The following is a 19,399-nucleotide window of genomic DNA, read 5'->3' as shown; positions in this document are numbered from 1 at the left end:
TTATCCCTGACAAACAGCTTCTTCACCATGATCACCTTCAGAGAAAGATTTTCCTTTGAAAATCCTGGTTTTCTTCTCTTTCTAGACCAGCCACTCCCACCATTAGCCCGGGGATTGCGTTTTGTCTCTGGGGAACCTAACTTCCAATTTCACTGCTCCTCATTCTCCAGGGCTGATGGCATAGATCTTCTATGACTTTACATTTATTTTTGTGTCTTAAAAATCCTTCAGTGTGGCCCACAACAGGCCGTTAATGATTTGGTTGTGTCTTAAAGGGTTGGGTTTGGAGCTGTGTGCGTGGGCGTCGGATCAGACAGTTGCGCACATGGAACCCCAGGTCATGCCAGTGCAGGGGGCAGGGGGCACATGCCAGTGCAGTACGTCAGCATCAGACTGACAGGAGAGGAGTCCACTCCTGTGGCCTGGTTCCTGCACTTTATCAAAATCACAATGGTTGCTCCAGCAAGCCATCTTCATTTTGCTCAGTCCTGTGAAATAACAGTGATGGGGAGATGGTGCTCTCAAGAAGCGTCTGCTCTAGAAACAAGACCGACATACTCAAAATTGTGACAACTCAAGAGAGGGTATCGTGTGTTGTGGTCTCCATTGATCCGGCGGTCCATCATGACTGTTTCACTGAACTGTGTGGGGCTGAGCTTGGCAGGAGGAGAATGAAGGCAGTTGGGACAGCTCTTTGAAGGAGCTAGAAACACCAGAAGGTCTATTTCTCAAAAATGTGTCTCTTCCATACACTGATATTAACCAAAAGAGTGGCTCCAGCCCACCCTTATTGGTGTAGGCGCTGAGTGGAAAGGAACCCTTCTGGGTTATCTCAAAGCTGTGTGCCAATAAGAAGAAAATCACATCACTCCAGTGGATACAATTTTTTCATGTTTATTTGTGAGAGGGAGAGAGAATGAGAGAGAGAGAGAGAGAGAGAGAGAGAGAGAGAGCGCACAAGTGGGGGAGGGGCAGAGAGAAAGGGAGACAGAGAATCCGACGCAGGCTCCAGGCTCCAAGCTGTCAGCACAGAGCCCGATGCGGGGCTCGAACTCACAAACCGGGAGATCATGACCGGAGCCGAAGTCGGACGCTCAACCTTCTGAGCCACCCAGGTGTCCCATACGATTTCTGATTAGGAAAGAAAATAAGCTGTAATTTGGGTGGTGGGAGTCTAAGGACATACAGAGGGTCCTGCAGCAGTGGATGCACAGCCTAGAAGCCCTTGCTCAGGGAACATCTCCCGGGCCCACAGCAAATCATGTCCTGAAGTAAGGTAGCCGGCAGATCACAGTGAGTGGCTAGACAGAGCCACAGAGAGGGAACAGCCAGGTTAGGCAAAGGGTCATGAAACAGCACGATATGGCTGGAAGCCAGCTGTTACAGAGTCTAGGGTCAGGTAAGACAGGTGGTGGTGATAGAGCTGGAGAAGTCCCCAGGAGCTGACATGGAGGCCTTCACTGCCAAGAAGCCGTGGAGATGTTGGGCAAACTGTGAAGAAGGGACTTTAAAGCAGGATGAAGCTGGTCGCATTTGTGATGGTCAAGTGAAGGAGAATGACTAGAGAGGAGACGGTGTGAGGAAACGAGTCAGGCTCCTGTGGTAGCCCCGAGTGGCCGTGGCCGCAGCCTCGGAGGGAGGGGGGACAGAGCCAACTGGGAAAGCTGAAAAGACACAAAGACCTGATAAGTAATGCAGTGAGGGTAGGCAGGCAGGAGGGCCTGTGATGATTGGTTGGTGGCTTACTCAGAGTATTGGTGATACCAGAATGAGATAGGAACAGAGGAGGACGTCAGGTGTTGGTTTGGAGGTAGGTGGGGCACATGATTTAGAAGTTTAAGCTTTCTGGAGTGCCTGGGTGCTTCAGTCAGTTGAGCGTCCTACTTCTGCTCAGGTCACGATCTCATGGTTTGTGAGTTCGAGCCCCACATCAGGTTTGCTGCTGTCAGCACAGAGCCCACTTCTGATCCTCTATCTCCGTCTCTCTCTGCCCCTCCCCTGCCATCCCTCTCTTCCTCTCTCTCTCTCTCTCTCTCTCAAAAATTAAAAAAAAAAAAAAAGAAAAAGAAATTTGGGCTTTCTAAAGAGATTCCAGGTTAGACAGTTAGTGTTCCTATCAGATCTCATAAGCCAAAAAGAATAAATGACCTAAGTGATGATAAACTTCACAAGATTGCTTTAAATATTAAAACTGAAAGTTTTAACCTCAAATTAGTTGACATACTTTTTTTTTAAAACAAATACAAATAAAGAAAAACAGAATCAGTGGACTGATCGTTGAGATATAAAAAGGAGTACTGTATGTGCAAGGTCTGAGTCAGGTTCTGTGGAGAATTGAATGTGAACAAGACAGCAAATATTTATTGAGAATCCTGTATGTACCAGGCAACGTGCCTGATACACCAGGCCTGTGTATCTATCACTAAACAAAACAGACAGGCTCCCTGCCCTTCGCCCCTCTAGAATTCAGTGTAAACTCAGTGTTGAAGAGACTACTGTTGTGAGCATAAAGGACAAAGGAAATATTAAAAGTAACTTCTATCAAAAGGCAGTTACTCATCTGGAACTACGCGATTCAAGACCAACAGAACAATGTGAATTCCAAATCCTGTCCCTGGCACAATCTAATTAAAGCTTGTAAACCAGTCTCCACTACAAAATCACCTCGCTTAAATTCCCACGGTTGCAGAAAGGGACTTGGGATCTCAGATAAGATAAAGAAATGTTATGGAAAACTTTGCTGACCTTTTTCTTTTTGGCAAGAGGCTTCTGGCTGCTTGAAACAATTCTTTGCTGACACCTCTCTAAGAACACCTTGATTAATTCAGCACACAGTAACAGTGTTAAAAGCTGGCATGCCTTTGTTGGTCCAGATTCTCCCTTGAGGAAAATCAACCATTTTAGTTGGTGGAGAGTTTAAATAGCGTGAGAAAATACATAGGTTTGCAAAATAGCTTTGCATATGTAGTTCATGAAGTAAAGCAGCAAATGCTCCATAATTTTAAAATTTAAGACAAAGCAGTATCTATTATTTAGATGTTTTGTATAAAACATGAACTGCGAGATTGTAGACCCCCCACTTAACATACCAATGTCATTTTCAATGCCATTTTGACCTTTGTAGTAGGAGTTGGGTAGTTCTACATAGATTATCTTCCAACCTGAAAATCATGTGCCTGTTTCTTTCACAGTGATGGACTCTGAGCTCTTTAACACTAGGGGATGTAAATGCTGTGTTTTAAAGGTGAATATCAACAGGAAGATAAAGTTTGAGCTTAGAAATGTAAATCCTGGGCATCTGGATGGCTTATTGGGTAGAAAGTGTGACTCTTGATCTCTGGGTCATGAGTTTGAGCCCCACGTTGGATGTGGAGATTACTTAAAATAAAAAAATGTAAATCCGTCAGGTCACCTTGAGTTTGTCTCCCATGGGCAGTGAAAAGTATTTGCTATTTCTTTTTTTTTTTTTTTTAATTTTTTTTTTCCAACGTTTTTTTTTTTTTATTTATTTATTTTTGGGACAGAGAGAGACAGAGCATGAACGGGGGGAGGGGCAGAGAGAGAGGGAGACACAGAATCGGAAACAGGCTCCAGGCTCCGAGCCATCAGCCCAGAGCCCGACGCAGGGCTCGAACTCACGGACCGCGAGATCCTGACCTGGCTGATGTCGGACGCCCAACCGACTGCGCCACCCAGGCGCCCCAGTATTTGCTATTTCAAGTTAGAGTTCACATCCAGGCTAAACTGTCGGTTCTGTTTCAAGTAAACTGTGGGAATGTGGATTCACTTAGGAATGTCCGCACCCCATCTGCCTCCCTAACCCCCACCATACACAACGGGCCGCCACAGAGTCCAGTTCCTTCACCCTCAGACACATGGTCTGGTTTTCTCTGCCCTTGACTGCTGAGGCAGCTCCTAAGCTCTTCCCATCTGGCTTCCCTGCACTGCTCTTTCTGCCCTCCCTCTAATTAGGGCATAGATACAATCACGTACCTCTTTGCTTGAACTTCTGTGGCTCCCATTGCCCCTAGAGTAACTTAAAGGGCTGCTTTCCTTTGGACACAGTCTCCAGCCCCTCCCTCCTACCTTCTAGTCCTCCTATCACATTACCATGGGCTTACCAGGAGCTGCTCCCTCCCTTGGTCCTCAGGCTTTGATTGGCTTAACCTGGCCGAGGGCCCTGTTCCCTACCCCAACTCCACTCCAGTAATTACCCTGATCAACTCCTTCTAATCCCTAAAGGCCCGGATCAAAGCTTCCCCCACCTCCACACTTCCTTGATCTTCCAGAATGGATTGATCAGCATTTCCTCTTATTCCTTTATTAGAATTTTAACCACCCCTCTACAGTAGTGTAATCATAGTGTTGCATGTTTCAAAAAATGAAACTCTTTGCCCCGCTCATCTTGTGTATTTTCCTGTGCCTTCTTTTTGAAGTAAATCAAGATACAAAGAGAATATGAAGTTTAGAATAGGAAATCCTTAACTCAAGGGGAGGGAGGATCTCGGTGTGACAGTGCGGCCCTTCAAGAGATATCTTTTGAGTCAACCAAAGAATAGATCAGTGACTCAGGGGATGGATGCAGGAGGGCTCAGTTGGGGCAGCTTCTGAGCCAATACTTGTGAGTCCTTGGGAAGGTGGGACTGTTGCAGCCCCTTCCCAAAGTATTGTCAATAAACGCAGCAGGGATCTCACTATTAAAGTTTGTGACTGACAGGAAGATACAGGAGAGGAATTATGTGTTCATGTCTTTTCCCATATCAACTAATAATTAAATCAGGAGCACCACTTTCGGCTTCAGAGATTTTCTTCCTTATGGTAATACTGTAGTATATTCTCTTTATTGTTTCTTAACCTATAAAAGTTTTATTTGATCCTCATAAAAAGAAAAACATAAATAGTATGAAAATACATTTATTTTACAAATGTAAATTAAAAACTGATACAGTTTCCTATAATTTGCCTTCCCTTAGAAACCATATTAATGGTTTGGTATTTACGGTTTTGGTATTTATAGTCCTCTAAATAGTTTTGCTGTGCATATACTAGCCTATAACAATGCGATCATACTACATAATGTGTCTTTATGTCTTTGATATCTTTATGTTATAGATCTGTCAGTATTTATCGGAAAATTAATTCTTCGTTCCTTAACATGTTGCTAGTGAAGTCTGAGGAATGTTTGTATTAAACCACAGATCTACAGGAGTCAAGAAAGTTGAAGAACTTAAAGTCAAGGTGCTTGAATACTAGTTTAATTATCTGTCCATGAAAACTAACACACATTTCCTGGGTGTGGGGAAGGGGCATTTCAGAAAAGGTGGGAGAGGGGGTGGGCAAAGATAGCTGCCCCGTTTTTACTGCAAGTTGTAAGCCAGAGCACGAGTGAAATGAAAGGATCTGATGATGCCCTGTTCTCCCTCCCAGCCTGGGCTGTGGACTCCAGACATCGCAGCTGGAAACACCTATCTGGCGTTAGTGTCCTAAGCAGCTATTATTGAGTTTTTAAGAGACTCAGAAAATACTAGAACTGGTGGAGGCTCCAGGAGCATCTAGCTCCTAGGTGAAGAGCCTAAGGGCTGACCTGGAAGCCCTTGCTGGAGGGGGGCGGGGGGGGGGCGGGAGAGGGGTAGGTATTTGTGGGAGGGGTTTGGGGAGAAACCAACCCTGAGCTTCAACGGAACACTTTCCCTTGCCTCTGTTTGTATACTGAGGTTCCTATTTTAGTTGAAAAATGGATTGTGTTCCCTCTTCCAAAGTTCTAACCATTGACCTAGCCCCAAACACTAGCATTTTTAGAAATGAAAAAAACCCCGAATACCTTAGAGAAGTGATTTATCCCAGTGTGACAGAGCGAGTAAAATTGACAGAGAAGAGACATTTCAGTCTCCTGAGAGCCCAGCACATCAGAGTACTTGGATGGAGGAGTCACATCACTCTCAAAGGAGGTACGAGTTGGGGGAGGGGACGGACAGGAAGCTGGGAGGGTTGGAGTAGTAAATCTAAAGAGGGATTGGGTGTAGAAAATGTTAAAGAACCAGTGCTCTCTAATCACATTGCTTTAAATATAATCAAAGGGTGAAGAGAGTAATTGGAGGCCTAGAGGAACTGTAACCTATTATAAAACACCGTAATGCCTGTTAACTCTAGGAAGAGCTGATATCTGCCTTGGGGCCCTTCCCAGGGGGAAGAAGGCTCTAGAGACTCAGCTAATGGTAACTAGAATTCGCAAATATATAGTAACCCACTAGGTATACCTGTCCAATCTGAGGTACAACAGAAATGTTTAAAATTAACAAGAAAAAAAAATTTTACCTAAACATTCAGTGGTAACAAGGATGATGAATTATTATGATTATTTTTTGAAAAATGATCTCATTTTGGGGCGCCTGGGTGGCGCAGTCGGTTAAGCGTCTGACTTCAGCCAGGTCACGATCTCGCGGTCCGTGAGTTCGAGCCCCGCGTCAGGCTCTGGGCTGATGGCTCGGAGCCTGGAGCCTGTTTCCGATTCTGTGTCTCCCTCTCTCTCTGCCCCTCCCCCGTTCATGCTCTGTCTCTCTCTGTCCCAAAAATAAATAAACGTTGAAAAATGATCTCATTTTTTAAAAAATCTGGACAAGATGTAGGATCCCATAGATTGTCATCAACTCTGTTGTATGATTTTGCAATTAAAAAAATTATTTTAAAAGGCATTTTAATTAGAAATTACATCCTACATACAGGTGTTACTTGAGATTCTTTTAGTTACCTATCTCTTTATAGTCAGAACAGCCGAACTGCTGTCCTAGACCATGCTGTCAGTGAAGACTAAAGCTGTCACCCTACTTAACATTACATATGCCAGCTGCCCCTCAGATTTACTGAGTGAGATGTCACTTGATGACTATTAGAGCCCTTGGTCTCTCTTCTCTATTAAGAAACTGAATCATTTAAATAGGCTCTTCCTAGATTTCTGACCTTTAGTTACAAATTCTTCCAAATGTCTGGGACCGAGAGCACCTCTTAACTGTTCAAACTAAAACCCAGGTCTGTTTTACAAATGAAAAAACAGAGGCAAGGAACAGAAAAGACCTTAAGGTCACTATATACAAATCCCAGGAGAACCAAGAAATAGCACCAAGGTTTGCTTTATATTTTGTCCTTTATCTCTTTCCTCCAGACCCGGTAGAGTTGGCAGGCATTTGACACACAGAGTGCTGCCTCTTTATTTCTTTGCCTTTGGCATTTTTCTGTTGTTTTTTTTTTTCCCCCTATCGTAGTCTCTTCCATTAGGACACTGTAGTTCAGTGTGGTTTTAGGTTAGAGACGGAGTTACTTGCCCAGGTATGGTATATCTGTAAGGCCTGAGAAGAATGTCCAAAACTCATTTGTTCATTTAACTCATGTTTATTGAGCTTGTCTGCTATGTGCCAGGAGTGATTCTAGGTGCTAAGAATACAGTAGCGAATCCTGGAAGTCCCCGCCTTCTAGGGGAAGAGAAAGAAAGCAAACATGAACAGCTAGGCATATAATAATGTCAATCAGAGCTAAGAGCTATGATGTGAATAGCGCAAACCAGAGGAAGGGATGACTTGGGGGATTAGGAACATTGGAGAAGGCCTCTTTCAGGAGGTCACAGTACAGCAGAGACCAGGATGGGATGAGGGAACCAAGTCCTGTGAATTTCTGGGCTTCCTTTCTCAGCCTCCCCTCAAGTGTGATCTGCAAGCAATGAATATTCCACCTGGCTGAAACAAAAGGGTGCTGGTTGGGGGCCTTGCTTCCCATCCTGCATAAGTTCACCCTTGCCGATAACAATGCCTTTCAGACCAGACCAAAGTCTGTTGCATTCAGTTGGAACATTAGTAAAAGCTTTTAACTCTCTCCAAAGTGCTTCAGCACTAAAAACACTGACAATAGGCACTAAAGCTGACAGTACCTGCTGAAATTGTAACAAACAGTATTTACAAATAACGGCCTTAGAGGAAGCACACTTAACAATGGCTGACATTTAATACTGATAAGTGTTGCTATCGGTTTGTGGCCTTGGCTGATGTGTAGCTGCCCTTTGAAAGCTGTTTCCGGGGCATCTGGGTGGCTCAGTCGGTTGTGCGAACGATCATGATCTTGCGGTCTGTGGGTTTGAGCGCCGCGTTGGGCTCTGTGCTGACGACTCGGACCCTGGAGCCTGCTTCGAATTCTGTGTCTCCCTGTCTCTGCCCTTCCCTCGCTCACACCTTTCTCTCTCTCTCTCTCTCTCTCTCTCCCCCTCTCTTTCTCAAAAGTGAATGAACATTAAAAAAATTAAAAGCTGTTTCAAAAAGGATCCACCTGGCTTGAAGCATTGGTCTGCTGCTACTTCCTTTATCATAATGATATGATAGTTTAGGATTTCATTTAAGTCCATAACTGACTGCACTTTTGTCCTATAGATGCTGTCAGTTGATGACGTCCCTGAGGAAGCCCAAACAGAATGAAATAGGAAAAAGGAAATCTGCCCTAGGTCTTCACGGCTAATTTCACAGGTCCAGGGAGGAAAGTGGTAACCTTGGAAGTCCTCCATCCACCCTCCGCAAACCCCCACACAACCTGAGGGCCAGAGCAGCTCTATATCACACCTGTTGAGAAACAGCCTTCAAAACTGGACCCTGAATTGGCCAAAAGAGTCTATTTGAATCACAAATCCTGTTGTTTGAAGCGGTATTTCCAAATTACTCTACCAACAGAGCCACAAATTTTTTGTCTCTGCCACTTTAAAGCAATAACTTAAAAAGGGAGCTTCTCGGCAGCTGCCATGCTTTAAGGCAGAGATAACAGAAACTGGCTACGGAGTTGTTGGCTGCTCTATTTATGGCAACTTGTTTGTGTATTTTTAAATCACAGTTACAATGGACTATTGTTCAGTTGAATAATACTGTAGAAACATATATGTTACAAATCACTCTCCCAAGGAATCCTGGTGGTTCAAGGATTCTTTTTTTTAATCTTAATAAAAAGGTAGGATACCTAAGGAACCAGTGACCATTTTAAGTTGCTTTTATTTAACAGCACTTTATAAACTGACACAACTCTTAAGTATTTAAATAACGCATCTTTCTCTCTCCCTCCCTTGGCATTTTATCACCTTGTGATAAGACTATTGTAGATATTAAAACTTGTGGTTCAGAAGAGATCCATACCTCAGGTGCTGATTATACTAACCTATCATTTCTTTCTTGGCTTGCTTTGAGGCACTGTTTTTGCTTCTTTTGGTCCTTTCTGTAGACAATTAATGCCAAACTTCACTTTCTTTCAGTGTATCTAGAAATAGCTCAGAAACAAGATTGGCCTTTTAAGTGTGAGGCACCTTCTTGTGTTTGAATAATGATATTCACTTAACCTGTTTGTAAAAACTCTTACTCATGTACTTGATTAAGTATATCCCAAGACCCGGCACCATTTCTTTTGCTGTTATTTACCGATAAAAATAAATCTCCTGCGCTAAGCAGTAGGAATCACTGCGAAATGAAGGAAAAGTCCGAAGAAGAGAATTCTCATGTTAATGAGTCCTTCCAAGTGAGAACTTGGTTAAACGTGCCATTTGCTGACATCATGTTTATGGGGCTGAGTGGAGATGATTTCTTTAAGAGGTGGCCTTGCATAATTCTCCTAGCGTTTTGTGGCCCGCGCGTGCACCTGCGGGAGGGGGAAGTTTACATAAGCGTCCTGGGGTATTTGCATCTCAGCTGCTCCTCTCACTAGGGCTCCTGGGAATGGAGCGGGCGGACGGAGGTAAGGGGCTCCAGCCGCGAGGCTGGCCAAGTGGGTGGGTAACTTTTCGAGGAATAATGTGCGCGCAGGACCTCGTGGAGACCTGCCAGGGGCACGGTCAGCAGTGACAGTTCCTGGAAAGCGGGCGGCCGCGAGAACAGGCTGGGCAGGCGCCTCCTGCGGACGGGAGCCGGGAGCCCAGCAGGGCTGCGATTGAGAGCCGGGAGGCCGGCCTGCGGCGCTCCTTAGGAGGGTGGGACCAGCAGGAAGCGAAATGGTTACTTTTTTAAATGCGGGCTCTGGTTACTTTTGAAGCTCGCCGGCCGCGGGCGCAGAGCGGACACTGGGATTTTTCTCTCCCGGGTGGAGGATTCTGGAGGAACGCAGAGCTGGGGGGTGGGGGATGCGGTGGCCTGGACGAGGCGATTCAGACACTGGGGAGCAGAGTCGGCGACGCTGGCGGGGACAGAGGGTCTCCGGGGAGCTAAGGGACCTTTTTTGCAGCCCTCCCCCCACCGCGGCTGGTTAGGGAGCTGCAGCCGGTGAGGATCGCCGCCTTGCACCGAAAGGGGGCTCACGGGGGACAGCCGCAGGGGCCGGGGGTGCGTCAAGGAGGAGCGGGGGCGGCAGCGACCCCTAGCCAGCCGGTCAGGGCCGGTGCTGAGCCGCGACAGGGGGTGCGGCCCGCCGCGGTTTAACCGGGGCCCTGTGCTCGCCGCCCCCGCCCCTCCGTCCCCGCCCTGCTAGGGTCTCCTCCGGAAACGGGTGGACGAGGGTGACCTCCTGGAGGGCACTCCGCCCAGTTTTCCTTCGGGAACCTCCCTGCGCCGGGCCGCCAGCTTCGGCAGGACGCGGAGCGGTGGGCGCCTAGGGCGCGCCGAGAGGCTCCGCGGATTCGCGGGCCGCGGCGGGTGCCGGGAGGGGCCGCAGGCCGCGTTCCACCCCGCGGTTGCAGGTGGGGAGCCGCGGTCTGGCCCCGGGGCTCGATGGCAGCCAGGCGGCGGGGACTGGACGCCGAGGGCCGCGGGGGTGCGTGCGTCACCGTGCGCCCGCCGAGAGGGGCTTCTTGTCGGAAGTTGGGGGGTAGAATCCGGGACCGGCGGCCACTCGGTATCGCCGTCAAGCCGCGGGGCGAGTGCTCTTCCTTGGAGAGGACGCTGCGCAGAGGCGCCGCGAGACTTTCCGCTGGAGGTGGGTCAGGGGGTTCGCAGGCGACTGTTGTGGCCCCTGGGGAAAGGGGAGCTGTTCTCTGCGGGCCTGGCGTCGGCGCCCAGGACGGGCTCGCTCGCTGCCGCTGGGTCTGGGGCTCGGCCTCTGGGCGCCGTAGCGGGGAGGCGGGGAAGGGGCCGGGTGGTGGGGGAGAGGGCCGCGTCCCACCCGCGGCTCGGGGCGCCCCCTTGCGGCCCGAGCAGCCACGGCCGCGCGGAGGGTAGGGCTTGCGGGGCACCGACGCCTGCTGCAAGCTGTCTCTTCCCGGTGCGGGCCTGGGTTGACCCAGCGGAACCGCCACAGCCATCACTCGCAGCCCTGTCCAGAATTAGCCCGCTGAATTTTCCCGAAGAAGGGTGACATCCTTTCCCTCCGGCTCCCCTCCCGAACCCCTTCTTAAAAAGCTCAGGTTTTCACATTAATCTATGTCAGTATAAACCAGGCTATGTGTGGAATTTGTTTTTACAACTCGAGTCTTGTGACTTCTCAAACACTTTCTTGAAGTGTTTTCTCTGGAAACTTGTTTCAAATGAGTGCTGTAAGTTTCACAAAGAGGAGTGTTGTTCAGGAGCCAACAGGTGACGGGGTGAAACCTGAGTCTGTGTGTACATTGGAGTCAAGTCTGGCTGCCGTTTCCTTGGGCCGCCGTTGAAAATAGAAATTCAAAAAATCAATAGGAGACTGACTGGAACACGATTTGCGAAAAATATCTGCGTCCCCCATTATGGAAATTAACTAGTCCATTAGAGCCTTGCCTTGCGTGGTCCGCGGCACACCCCAGCATGCGTTTTGGATTTTGTCTGTATATACCGGTTTACAGCCAAAAAATCTGACCCCAGAAGCGTCGCTCTGGCAAAGGACCATGCTTTGTCATCATGTTTCCTCCTTTTGTTAGGCAGTCTGTCTTACTGTCGTGGAATGTATTTGTGCATGAAATTAGAATGCTTTGAAACCCCGCAGCGTTCCACATTTTCTCTTGGAAAAATGGATAGCTTCTTGGCAATTGGATGGTACATGACAGGCCACTCAGCTGTTGGAAAATGTACAAGTTGGAGGGAGGTCTACCTGGAAAATACAGAAAATGCCAAAGGGCACATGGCCTAATGCCACTAATTGCTGGTATGAAGTTCTTTTACTAATGTTTGATGAAGCAGTGCCGTTGGATACCTTCATTATGTTTTTATTTTACAGTTATCTCAACAGTTCGTTTCAACAGAAATAAAAGTGAATTGGGCCCTGAACTTTCGTCTTTAGCAGACAATAAGCATTGTGTACTCTTTGTGTGTGTGAAAACTTTAAAGAGATAACAGTTTAGGATCTCTACTATGAAATTCAAACTTTGGTTATCATAGTTTTGATACCTATGGTGACTACAGGTCTTTCTGGCTTTTTAAAAGTCTCCATAAACAAGGGGATACCTATATCCACAGGGTTGTGTATTTTGTGTGTTGAAAGGAACAGAAGTGTTACGGGTTTTTTGTACTACCAAATTAGTCTGTAGTTAAATTTAATCCACCTGCATATTTAGCCTGAAGAGTTAGAGTAGCTCTTGAGTGGTTATGTGTGATCTGCATCTTTTATGTGCTAAGGCCTTGTTAACAAGCAGTTTAACAAAGAAGTTGTTAAGCAGTTTGTGGCCCTCAGGATGACACTTAGCAGCAGGGGACACCTAGGGAATGTTAGCCCAACTGAGTTCACAAATCAGTATCTGTTCTGGGTTTTGGTGATCAAAGGATTTCTAACTTCCCTGGGGATGTTCACACAAGAAATACCTTTTCGTAGGGACCCTGCAATGCCATGGTAATCTTCACATAGGAACTAGACTGGAATTTGGGAGAAGTGTTTGTAAATTAGGGGTATGACCTTAGACTTCGTATTCAATGGCAGGGACTGAAAATTATTCTGTTTTCCATTTGCATGATTTTGATTTGATTTGGTGACTTAGTCCAAAAAATGATTAATAATAGGAACCATTCCAGAACTGATGTACAGTTATAACCTCAATATGTATCTGATTGAACTCCTTCTCCCCAACCCTCTCAAATCCTCATTCCCTCTGACTTGCCAGTGTAGTATTTCTGTTTTAGTACATCATCTTTCAGTCACCTAAGACTATCTTTGACCCAGATCCCCCCCTTCCTATTGGTTCCCCAAGCCACCATGTTTAGGCTCTCTTGGGAACAGTAGACAAATAGGCCCCTCCCAGGTTCCTGTTCTCTTTCCTGACCATCACTGTAGTATTAATTTTCTTTAAGACCAGCAGTGGTACTCTGCTCACATGCCTTTTGTCTTTTCCCATTGCCTTTAGGGTTAAACACAAAGTCAGCTGCCTGATCTTTTTAATTCTTGAAAGCGTCATTCAGTGCTGTCATTGCCATCTATTATTGCTTCTGTCTTCCAGCAAAACTCTCGACTCTTCACTGCCTCTGGACCTTCATATACTGTGCTGACTTATGAAACTTTTTAGGGAAAAATAGTAAAGGCTCGTTTATGTATATGTAAAGGTCAACCAAAATAGTACTCTTTAGCTATTCTGGAGGCAGCATGTAAGTGCAGTAGAAAATAAATGATCCTCAAATGACCAAAATAGCATAGCAAAATAATAGAGCTGCTTTTAATTTGCATAATACCTTCACATTTTGTGTATTATCTTATTTAACCAGTGATTACTTCCAGAAGGAATGTGTAAGCCCTTGTTCATAGCGTAATGATTCTATATACGTTTAGATGAATTTTTTCAAATTACAGTTGCCTAATTTGCAGAACATTGAAAGCAAAATACTAAAAAAGATTTAGAGGTTGTTGGTTGTGGGCAAAGGAAAAAGGCTACTTACTTTATAAGAGACTAAAGTAGCAAGAATTCAGAATCTGTCATGAGTGCAGGGAGGGAAAAACCTATAAAAAGTTTGTCAACCATCTTAAAGCCTTGGGGCCATGCAATTCCACACATCAGCTCTACACTGTGAGGTAGCCCTAAACTTGTGTTCCAATTGAGGAACTAGGTTCCGGGGTCACATCCAGCTGAATGACTAGATTGGATTCCTGAAGCCAGCGTTCTTTCTATTGTTCGTTTTCTGTTCAGAATGAAAACAAATGATCAGTCAAAGGCTAACTCACATATAATTTACACACACGCACTCAAGAAAACAAGGAAATGTATAATGGAATTTGGACATACTCTTACCATGTTAAATACATTTTCTTTTTTAAGTTCTAGCTTTTAATGGAATGAAGTCAATTGCCTCTTTGTGGTATTTCCTAGAACCACTCAATAATGGCCCTTAAATACAGAGATGAATGAATGGATGGAGTAAATGAATCTCCAAAGTAAATTTCACAAGGAACCCCTCCTTATATCACTGTTGGATGAATGAGACCATACTCTGATTGGGGAAATAAGGGCCAATTTACAGCCAGTTATATATTGGGTTCTCACCATTGTTGCTCTACTAAGACACCTGGAAATACCCTGCCATGCTCTGTAGACCATTATGCATTGTGTGCGTGTGCAGGCATGCTGGTATTGGAGATTTTGTTGTGAGGACTGGTTAGAAGTTGATCCCAAGGGACTTGGGAATGGTGGCTGATAGTTTGTCAAAACTGTTTGCCCTTCAGGAGGCTACAGAACCTCCAGAACTCAAAAAGAAGATGAAATTCACATGTCAACCTTCGTCTTGGCTATTAACGTGTTCTTATTCTGGATGTTGCTGGTCAGTTTCAAGAAAAATCTGTGTAGTCAGAGTGGAAATAACTGCCAATTGACACAGTCAGTAGTAATTTTAATTCTTTATATTCGTATAATTCCTTTCTTCTTTAAAACTTTCACCTACTTAGACCATCTTTGTAAGGAAAATAGTTACAATAAAGAACAAGGCCCTATTGTGTTTGGTGGTTTGCCAAAGGTCTGAAGAGTTCAGGGCTGGGTTTACTGAATGCTGAAGCCCAGATCCCATTCCTTTACGTATTGCTCTGTCCCTTGGGTCAGATGTTCTCTTGACAATTATATGATGATTGAGAAGTCCTACATCTGCGAACTGTTTGTCTTTGAGTTTTTTTTTTAAATGGTGAGAAGTAACTATTTTGAAGGAAGAAAGGAGAAAAGGAGAAAGAAGGGAAATGAAACTCTTCCACCTTCTGTTGTTTGGCTGGCTTGGAGCATCCCCATGATAGTTCTTGTCTTCGTAAGAAAAAAGTATCTCATTTCTCTCTACCCAACCTTGGGCTTCCTTCTCGTCTCCCGTGTCCATTTCCTTTTCTTCTTTTTGTCATTCGTCTCCTTGAGTCTTCTTTCTAGTCTGCTTTTAGTCCTCTCTTTAAAATAGTACCTGCAAATAACTCCTTACCTGCTGTAATTTAATCCAAGTATCTGTTCTCTGTGCTTGACCTCAGTGCCATCTTTGACAGTGCTGTTAGCTCTTAAAGGTGTTGCTCCCTCTACATGCTTCCTTGATGGTCAGACTCTGGAACCTGAACAAACCCATTCCTGAACATTGTTCTACTTTTTTCCCTGCATTGTGAGACATCCGGAATTATGAAGAGACTTTGGAGAGGTGGGGCCCTTCCAGATCCATTTCCTTAACAGGGGCAAACCTAGCACAGAATTAGTTAATGCATAATTGTCATTCACATGTGATTAAGTTCATTCAGTTACAGCATTTCACTACCAGTACAATAAACCTTCCTCAGAATAATCACAGAATACTAAGTTATTTTGGCTTTTTACTCTGTTGATCTCCAGTATCTAGCACCGTGTCTTGCATATAGTTTTTTTTTTAATAAACATTTAAAAAATATAATACCATATTTAACTTAGCTGTGGTTAGGTAAGAGGATGTTAAAAATCTGCACTTCCGTAAGGCTCCCACAAAAGTGTGTGTATGTGTTTGTGATCATGAGGAGGAGAATGGTGATAAACCAGATGAAGCAAAATGCAAACACTTGATGAGTCTGGGTAAAGGCTACAAAGGGCTATTCCAACTTTTCTGAAGCTTGAAATTACATCAAAATAAAAATTTACAAAAATTAAGTACAAAATTAATAAAGGACAGGGCCACTTTTGCCCATCTAAGTGTGGTTCTTCAAAAAAAAATGTTGAAAATTTTCTATATCATAATTCCAACTTTGGATAGTTCTATTCCTGTTATAATTCATCTTATTTGTAGACCTGATTTGTGTCTGTATTTCACATGATCAACCTAGAGACAATACCTGGAAATGAAATTAATTAAATCTTTTTGTCAGATCTAATTCACACATGGTTTCGTGTTTGTTCTAAAAGATGGTATTTTGGCAGACGAGACAGAACCACGTTTAGATGTCATTAGGAAGATCCTACATCATGACCCAGAGCATAAGTAATGGCCACGTCCCCCTCTTTCTTTGTGCTGTCAAGCATTTACAATACAGTAAATGTAAATGCCTACATAAGGTGTATTTGGGAGATCATGTATTTTTTTTTAAGTTTATTTATTTTGCGAGAGTGAGAGCAGAGGAGGGGCAGAGAGGAAGAAAGAATCCCAGGCAGGCTCTGCACTGACAGCGCAAAGCCTGACGCGGGTCCTGAGCTCATGGATTCGTTAAGACCATGCTCTGAGCTGAAATCAAGAGTCGGATACTTACCCGACTGAACCACCCAGGCGCCCCTGTGAAATGTTTTTATTTATCGTTTTTATTACTTTAACATTTTATAGTGCAAGAACCATGATCAGCAGTCAGTCACCTGCTTTCATATGACACAGTTTGAGAAAATGATATGCTTAAGAATATAAGGGTCTACTGACACAAGTAATTTTTTAAAAGAGAAAAATCCATATTCAGATTTTTGTGTTATCAAGGTCATGCTATGTAACTTTTATTATTTTAATTTTTTTGTCAGCTCTGAGACCTTCCCAATGCATGTAATGTTTTGTCATTTTATTATCTTCTGATAGAAAGCAAAAAGAGGCTCTCTCCAGAGAATAAACTCTGAACCCACAGCTCATGAGGCTGGTGAATTTTTATAATCCTTTTTCACTGTGTGCTTTCCTTGAAGTGCCTTTTCTGGGCAAAGTGGACTGTCTCCCTACATTCAGTCATTTGTCATGACTGATGCAGTAGCAGTACTAACTGGCCACAGCAAAGGGGAACCGGCTTCGTCAGGTTCCACCTCTAGGAGGCAGTGTGGGGTTAGAGGTTTAAGATCACAGGCCAAGTTCTAAGGCCACTGTGCCTTTGGACAGTTGTCCTGTGACAGTTCGTTCTGAGGCTCCGTCTTCCCCCCTGTGAATTGAGACACGCCCTCATTAGGTTGCTCCAGATGATAATTAAATGTCATAACACTAATCCCACCAGGAATCAGTTAGCTGTCAGAATGCCAACACATAAAACTGAAAGCCTTGCCTGTGATAACTCGTGTCCCTTCACTTGGACCCTTCACATTGTTGATGGTTGACAGTCCTCAGTGTAGTGTGTAGAGAGGCTGGGACGAATATATGGGAGTTGTAGTTCAAGGCGTGGCCTCCCATCTAGATTGGGAGGAGGTGGATTGTGTCATTTAGTGCTAAAGTTGATTTACCTTGATTGGGATGGCAATTTACTATACATTTTTTTGCAAAAGGCTAATCTAGGAATATAGCTGTAAAAGTAATTCAGATCTTTGGTAGTCTGCATCTTTGTGCTAGCTTGGAAAATCCATGGTTTGTCTTAAATTTGTGTTTTCTCTTGTTTTATAATATATTAATATTTAATAGGTTCTTGTTAATATTTATGCTTTTTGTAAGTTTCTGCAGTGCAAGTACCTTAGTGTCTCCTTCCTCAGCCAGATTTGGGAAGGGCCAAATATATATATTTCAATATTCAGGTTAAAATTGCATTGAAGGTTCCCAGCCCCCCTGCCCCCGTTCTCCTGGTGGGGATTTTTGAGTTACTAATTAAATTCTTAACCTCTAGTTCTCTTCCTTTGACATGTGGGAGTTGCTTTTTCCAAAACAAAAGGGAAAGACTAGATCCAAGAAATTTTCTGACTTTCATTAACACATCCTTTTTTTACGGAGGGCTAAGAGGAATGTGCCTGTTTAGAGAGCCTTTCTTAAGTCAAGATGGGAATGAATTGCACCTGTGTGAAATGACGACTTGTTTAAAAGGTCGTAACCTCCCAATGATAGTGGAGGAAATGAGTTCATCTTTACTTTTTGTTCAGGGTGAAGGAAAAGTTAAACTAATAGTTGAAATAATATCTGCCTACTGTATGGCGTGGCTCCTTCTTCTAACAACGATTTGTAGCCCTTGGATGTTTGGCCTTCCATTTGTTAACTGTTGCAATTTTAATTTATGTCCTTTGATTTATAAAAGAAAAAGTGTACGTTTTAATAATTGGGTTGTGAGAGGTAACTTTCTGATACTGTAGAGTTGGGTTTGACATAGTGGCTGAGAAAGGACTTCCTCTCAGGCAGGAGTGTTCACTGCCTTTCCTACTTGTTTTAGCAAGAGAGAGAATTTTTTAAGGCAGAACAATTTTTGGAAGTCTGATGAGTCAGGCACGTAGTGTGACTGTACTCTCTGGCTTTCAGCTGTGTAACCTTAGGTGAGTGATTGAACTTCCTGAGCCTTGTTTTCTTTAAATTGGGGTCAGGCTAATTATGTTTTTTTTTGTTTGTTTTGGTTTTTTTTTTTTTTTTTTTTGGGGGAGGGAGAAGGAAAGGGGCAGGTATAAAACAAGCTGCATCGATTCTGAAAAGTCTTGTATCTTTTTTTCTTAGTGCCTTGGGATGAGGGATGATGTTTAAGAATCAAAAGAAAGTTAACAAGGAACTTAAACACCGATAACAAAGTTCCTGGGCTGTAGAGCAAGAGACCCCTGTGTTAACACCTTTGCAGCCCTTCCCTCTGAGGAAGACTTTTCATCCAGAACTGGATTTACATCTTACTTTGCCCAGTAGCTGGCTGCTAGCTTGTCACACATAGTAGGTGTGACTTTTCAATGAATGCCTGCTGGTAATGCAATTCCACACTAATAGTCAGCTAACAGGATTTTATTTTAGCCTCGTGCTTGGATTCAATTACTTTTTGTTGAAGGAACTCATTAATGAACTGTCTGGCAGACTTTGGCCCATTGATACTAAAGGCTTTTGGATTGAATGTGCTATATTAAGGATTCAACTGCTATTTCTAGTCAGGGAGTAAATGAGGTTTACTGTCTCTCAGAACTTGATTAGAAACCAGAAATCTGAGCAGTCTGCCAGTGGACCCACTCTGTGCAGGCAGCAGTAAATGGCTGGGATTAGGAGACCTGGGAGCAGGGTGGGGTCTCGGGAGCACAAAGCAGCAGGCAGGGCAGGAGGCGGTGCCATCTCTGACACTTCTTCCACTCTTGGGACTTCACAGGATTTCATTTGTGGGAAAGTTAGAAAGTCAACAAAGCAGTTTCTTGAGAACCCTTCTAACGAATAGCGTGTTAGAGGCGCTTGTTAAAGGCAGCTGGAAC

General features: G+C 44.4%; 1 protein-coding gene across 4 annotated transcripts in view; it reads left to right on the top strand.

The window, feature by feature from the left end:
- The window catches only part of PRICKLE1 (prickle planar cell polarity protein 1), a 112,032-nt gene that overhangs the window by 81,941 nt on the left and 10,692 nt on the right, over window positions 1-19,399 (top strand). The window contains exon 1 of one of the 4 annotated variants that reach the window (XM_030322345.1): window positions 9,583-9,750. The exons of 1 other annotated variant lie outside the window; for it this stretch is intronic. The gene's annotated coding sequence lies outside the window, so the exon portion shown is untranslated. Of the gene's footprint in view, window positions 1-9,582; window positions 9,751-10,139; window positions 10,272-10,793; window positions 10,921-19,399 lie in introns of those variants that run through there. 2 more of the 4 variants (XM_030322346.1, XM_030322343.2) reach the window with 2 other exon arrangements.

Source organism: Lynx canadensis, chromosome B4 (assembly GCF_007474595.2).
Source record: "Lynx canadensis isolate LIC74 chromosome B4, mLynCan4.pri.v2, whole genome shotgun sequence".
NCBI lineage: Eukaryota > Metazoa > Chordata > Mammalia > Carnivora > Felidae > Lynx > Lynx canadensis.
The sequence above is the reverse complement of the archived record's forward strand: the minus strand, read 5'-3'. Positions and strand labels throughout refer to the sequence as shown.